The sequence below is a fragment of the Arachis stenosperma genome, chromosome 4 (assembly GCF_014773155.1).
Source record: "Arachis stenosperma cultivar V10309 chromosome 4, arast.V10309.gnm1.PFL2, whole genome shotgun sequence".
Classification (NCBI taxonomy): Eukaryota; Viridiplantae; Streptophyta; class Magnoliopsida; order Fabales; family Fabaceae; genus Arachis; species Arachis stenosperma.
In genome coordinates, this window is record NC_080380.1 from 18,452,380 (window position 1) to 18,458,997 (window position 6,618).

The following is a 6,618-nucleotide window of genomic DNA, read 5'->3' on the forward strand; positions in this document are numbered from 1 at the left end:
TTAATGCTTATGTTTGTCCAAGTTTATGTCTTGTGATCATTAGTGTCTTAGTGTCTATGCCTTAAAGTTATGAATGTCCTATGAATCCATCACCTTTCTTAAATAAAAAATGTTCTTAATTGAAAAAGAAAAAAAATTGCATGAATTTTGAATTTTATAGCAGTTTAATTATTTTGATGTGGTGGCATTACTTTTGTCTTCTGAATGTATGCTTAAACAGTGCATATGTCTTTTGAATTTGTGGTTCATGAATGTTGGCTCTTGAAAGAATGATGAAAAAGGAGAAATGTTACTGAGGATCTGAAAAATCATAAAAATGATTCTTGAAGCAAGAAAAAGCAGTGAATAAAAAAAAGAGAGAAAGAGAAAAACGAAAAAAAAAGAGAAAAAGAAAGAAAAAGAAAGAAATAAAGTTGTGATCCAAGGCAAAAAGAGTGTGCTTAAGAACCCTGGACACCTCTAATTGGGGACTCTAGCAAAGCTGAGTCACAATCTGAAAAGGTTCACCCAATTATGTGTCTGTGGCATGTATGTATCCGGTGGTAATACTGGAAGACAGAGTGCTTTGGGCCACGGCCAAGACTCAATAAGTAGCTGTGTTCAAGAATCATCACACTTAACTAGGAGAATCAATAACACTATCTGGATTCTAAGTTCCTAAAGAAGCCAATCATTCTGAATTTCAAAGGATAAAGTGAGATGCCAAAACTGTTCAGAGGCAAAAAGCTAAAAGCCCCGCTCATCTAATTAATACTGATCTTCATAGATGTTTTTGGAGTTCATTGCATATTCTCTTTTTTTATCTTATTTGATCTTCAGTTGCTTGAGGACAAGCAACAATTTAAGTTTGGTGTTGTGATGAGCGGATAATTTGTACCCTTTTTGGCATTGTTTTTAGTATATTTTTAGTAGTTTTAGTTGAGTCCTTAGTATATTTTTATTAGTTTTTAGTTAAAATTCACTTTTCTGGACTTTACTATGAGTTTGTGTGTTTTTCTGTGATTTCAGGTATTTTCTGGCTGAAATTGAGGGACCTGAGCAAAAATCTGATTCAGAGACTGAAAAGGACTGCAGATGCTGTTGGATTCTGACCTCCCTGCACTCGAAGTGGATTTTCTGGAGCTATAGAAGCTCAATTGGCGCGCTCTCAACTGCGTTGGAAAGTAGACATCCTGGGCTTTCCAGCAATATATGATAGTCCATACTTTGCCCAAGATTTGATGACCCAAACTGGCGTTCAAAGTCACCCTCAGAAATTCCAGCGTTAAACGCCGGAACTGGCACCTAAATGGGAGTTAAACGCCCAAATTGGCATAAAAGCTGGCGTTTAACTCCAAGAAGAGTCTCTACACGAAAATCCTTCATTGCTCAGCCCAAGCACACACCAAGTGGGCCCGGAAGTGGATTTTTATGTCATTTACTCATCTCTGTACACCCTAGGCTACTAGTTTTCTATAAGTAGGACCTTTTACTATTGTATTAGAGAGCTTTTGATCATGTTTTTATGATTGAACTCACTTTGGGAGGCTGGCCATTCGGCCATGCCTAGACCTTGTTCTTATGTATTTTCAACGGTGGAGTTTCTACACACCATAGATTAAGGTGTGGAGCTTTGCTGTACCTCGAGTATTAATGCAATTACTATTGTTCTTCTATTCAATTCCGCTTGTTCTTTGTCCAAGATATCACTTGTTCTTCAACTTGATGAATGTGATGATCCGTGACACTCATCATCATTCTCACTTATGAACAAAGTGACTGACAACCACTTCTGTTCTACAAGCAACCAAGGCTCTAGTGAATATCTCTTGGATTCCTGATACACGATGCATGGTTGATCGCCTGACAACCGAGTGCTCGCCTGACAAACGAGCCAGCCATTCCGTGAGATCAGAGTCTTCGTGGTATAGGCGAGAACTGATGGCGGCATTCAAGAGAATCCGGAAGGTCTAACCTTGTCTGTGGTATTCTGAGTAGGATTCAATGATTGAATGACTGTGACGTGCTTCAAACTCCTAGCAGGCGGGGCGTTAGTGACAGATGCAAAAGAATCACTGGATTCTATTCCGGCCTGACCGAGAACCGACAGCTGATTAGCCATATGCTGTGACAGAGCATAGGAACATTTTCACTGAGAGGATGGGAGGTAGCCACTGACAACGGTGAAACCCTACATAAGCTTGCCATGGAAAGGAGTAAGAAGGATTGGATGAAGACAGTAGGAAAGCAGAGAGACGGAAGGGAAGGCATCTTCATACGCTTATCTGAAGTTCCTACCAATGAATTACATAAGTACCTCTATCTTTATCTTTATGCTTTATTCGTATATCACTATACCCATTTGAGTCTGCCTGACTAAGATTTACAAGGTGACCATAGCTTGCTTCATACCAACAATCTCCGTGGGATCGACCCTTACTCACGTAAGGTATTACTTGGATGACCCAGTGCACTTGCTGGTTAGTTGTGCAAAGTTGTGTAGTGATCACAATTTCGCGCACCAATGGTGACAAAGTGGAGGATCCTGGATATGTTTTAGGAGTCTTTTTTATTATTTTGTATTAATCTCTCACTTTTGTATTTACTTTTTCCTATAGGCTTATCTTTGAGAGAAAAACTTGTATAAGCTGTTTTAACTTTTCAAAATTCTGTATTGGCTATATATAACTAGTCGGCTAAAACTCCGCAAGCCGTGGCTAGATCTTTATACTATTCTACTCTTATATTTTGTTATATTATATCTATTCCTTGTGCGTTAAGTTAGTAGCTTCGTGTGTACATTTTGTGCTTTTCAAATCTTGTTTTTGAGTTGTATCCTTCATCGGGCTTCTAGAATACATTACTTCTTCTATATATTATATGTATAAGCTTTAGACTTGTCATAACCTTTGATTAACCTTTACTTTACGATGCGAGGTAAGACTTAGGGTAATTAGGGTGTTACAACATGTATCAAGACAAAGATGACAAGAAGAAAAGTGTAGCACTGAAATCAAGAATGACAACCAAAGAAGAGAAATTTGATGACAATTTTGCAGATGAAGAAATGGTGCTCTTTGCAAGAAAAATGAGGAGATTATTGAGATTTAAAAATAAAGGCAAAGGAAGTTCTTCATCCAAATACTTTAAGAAAGATCAAGCCAAGTTCACATGTCACTACTGCAAGGAACCGGGTCACTTCAAGTCAAATTGTCCTCAATTAAGGAAAGGCGAAAAATCAAAGAAGGAAAAAAAGAAAGTGATGATAGCAACATGGGAAGACTTGGAAAATGACACCAGTTCTGAAGACTCAGATCAAGAGGCTTAACTATGCTTGATGGCTGATCACGATGATGAAGATGAGGTAGATCTCTCTGACCTATCTATTGATGAATTGCACTACATTATCAAAGACTTTACTGTGAACTCTAAGAAACTCTTAGATAAATATATTAAATGCAAGAAAGATAATAAAGCATTGAGAGCAAAAAATGATTTTTTACTGGAAAAAGTAAAGGCAACCGAAGCTTGTGATGAAATTTCTTTAAAAGAAGAAAACAATGATTTAAGAGCTGAATTAAACAAATTCAAACTCAAGCATACGGTCATTGCCTCCACTGATTTTATTGCTGAAAATAAAAGGCTAAATGAACAAATTAAAAACCTTAATAAAGACTTAGCAAAATTTGTTCAAGGTTCACAAAATCTTGATAAATTACTTGCTTGTCAAAGATTTGGTTGTGAAAAATCTGGACTTGAATTTAAAGAAGAAAGTAAGGCTATTTTCAAATAAAATGTTAAAAAATCTGAAGCTTCCTCTTCCAAGATTTTCAAACAAAAAATTTTCAGTAAAGCACAAAAATCAGTGAGCAAGAACCATTGCTATAAGTGCAATTGAAAAGGTCATGATCCTCAACAATGCTTCATCTTTCTAAGGTCTTTTGGTAATGATAGTAAATTATATAAAGTTGTTCATGATTATAATGCTCTTGGTAACCAAGAAGATTTCACATAAGAGGATCCAAATGGATTTGGATACCTAAGGTCAGTTGAAGAACATGCTGGTTTGCCTTACATCCAAGAAGAAATTGGACATGTGGTATCTTGATAGTGGATGTTCAAGACATATGACCGAAAATCATACCTTTTTCATTAAACTCAACAAGTATGATGGAGGATTTGTCACTTTCGGAGATAATAGTAAAGGTAAAATAATTGCCATTGGTAAGGTTAGCAAAGATTTTTCTACTTGCATTGATAGTGTCTTTTTGGTAGATGGGTTAAAGCATAATCTTTTGAGTATAAGTCAATTATGTGACCTTGTTTATGCTGTAACCTTTAGGAAATTAGATTGTAGGGTCATTAATGAGAAAATAGGGGCTATTTTATTTGTTTCCAAAAGAAGTGTGGTGCGCGAAATTGTGATCACTACACAACTTTGCACAACTAACCAGCAAGTGCACTGGGTCGTCCAAGTAATACCTTACGTGAGTAAGGGTCGATCCCACGGAGATTGTTGGTATGAAGCAAGCTATGGTCACCTTGTAAATCTCAGTCAGGCAGACTCAAATGGGTATAGTGGTATACGAATAAAGCATAAAGATAAAGATAGAGGTACTTATGTAATTCATTGGTAGGAACTTCAGATAAGCGTATGAAGATGCCTTCCCTTCCGTCTCTCTGCTTTCCTACTGTCTTCATCCAATCCTTCTTACTCCTTTCCATGGCAAGCTTATGTAGGGTTTCACCGTTGTCAGTGGCTACCTCCCATCCTCTCAGTGAAAATGTTCATATGCTCTGTCACAGCATATGGCTAATCAGCTGTCGGTTCTCGGTCAGGCCGGAATAGAATCCAGTGATTCTTTTGCGTCTGTCACTAACGCCCCGCCTGCTAGGAGTTTGAAGCACGTCACAGTCATTCAATCATTGAATCCTACTCAGAATACCACAGACAAGGTTAGACCTTCCGGATTCTCTTGAATGCCGCCATCAGTTCTCGCCTATACCACAAAGACTCTGATCTCACGGAATGGCTGGCTCATTTGTCAGGCGAGCACTCGGTTGTCAGGTGATCAACCATGCATCGTGTATCAGGAATCCAAGAGATATTCACTAGAGCCTTGATTGCTTGTAGAACAGAAGTGGTTGTCAGTCACTTTGTTCATAAGTGAGAATGATGATGAGTGTCACGGATCATCACATTCATCAAGTTGAAGAACAAGTGATATCTTGGACAAAGAACAAGCGGAATTGAATAGAAGAACAATAGTAATTGCATTAATACTCGAGGTACAGCAGAGCTCCACACCTTAATCTATGGTGTGTAGAAACTCCACCGTTGAAAATACATAAGAACAAGGTCTAGGCATGGCCGAATGGCCAGCCTCCCAAAGTGAGTTCAATCATAAAACATGATCAAAAGCTCTCCAATACAATAGCAAAAGGTCCTATTTATAGAAAACTAGTAGCCTAAGGTTTACAGAGATGAGTAAATGACATAAAAATCCACTTCCGGGCCCACTTGGTGTGTGTTTGGGCTGAGCAATGAAGCTTTTTCGTGTAGAGACTCTTCTTGGAGTTAAACGCCAGCTTTTATGCCAGTTTGGGCGTTTAACTCCCATTTAGGTGCCAGTTCCGGCGTTTAACGCTGGAATTTCTGAGGGTGACTTTGAACGCCGGTTTGGGCCATCAAATCTTGGGCAAAGTATGGACTATCATATATTTCTGGAAAGCCCAGGATGTCTATTTTCCAACGCCGTTGAGAGCGCGCCAATTGGGCTTCTGTAGCTCCAGAAAATCCACTTCGAGTGTAGGGAGGTCAGAATCCAACAGCATCTGCAGTCCTTTTCAGTCTCTGGATCAGATTTTTGCTCAGGTCCCTCAATTTCAGCCAGAAAATACCTGAAATCACAGAAAAACACACAAACTCATAGTAAAGTCCAGAAAAGTGAATTTTAACTAAAAACTAATAAAAATATACTAAGAACTCAACTAAAACTACTAAAAACATACTAAAAACAGTGCCAAAAGGGTACAAATTATCCGCTCATCACAACACCAAACTTAAATTGTTGCTTGTCCTCAAGCAACTGAAGATCAAATAAGATAAAAAGAAGAGAATATGCAATGAACTCCAAAAACATCTATGAAGATCAGTATTAATTAGATGAGCGGGGCTTTTAGCTTTTTGCCTCTGAACAGTTTTGGCATCTCACTCTATCCTTTGCAACTCAGAATGATTGGCTTCTTTAGGAACTCAGAATCCAGATAGTGTTATTGATTCTCCTAGTTAAGTATGATGATTCTTGAACACAGCTATTTTATGAGTCTTGGCCGTGGCCCAAAGCACTCTGTCTTCCAGTATTACCACCGGATACATATATGCCACAGACACATAATTGGGTGAACCTTTTCAGATTGTGATTCAGCTTTGCTAGAGTCTCCAATTAGAGGTGTCCAGGGTTCTTAAGCACACTCTTTTTGCCTTGGATCACAACTTTATTCTTTCTTTTTCTTTCTTTTTCTCTTTCTTCTTTTTTTTTCGGTTTTTTTTTTCGCCTCTTTTTTTTTTTGTATTCACTGCTTTTTCTTGCTTCAAGAATCATTTTTATGATTTTTCAGATCCTCAGTAACATGTCT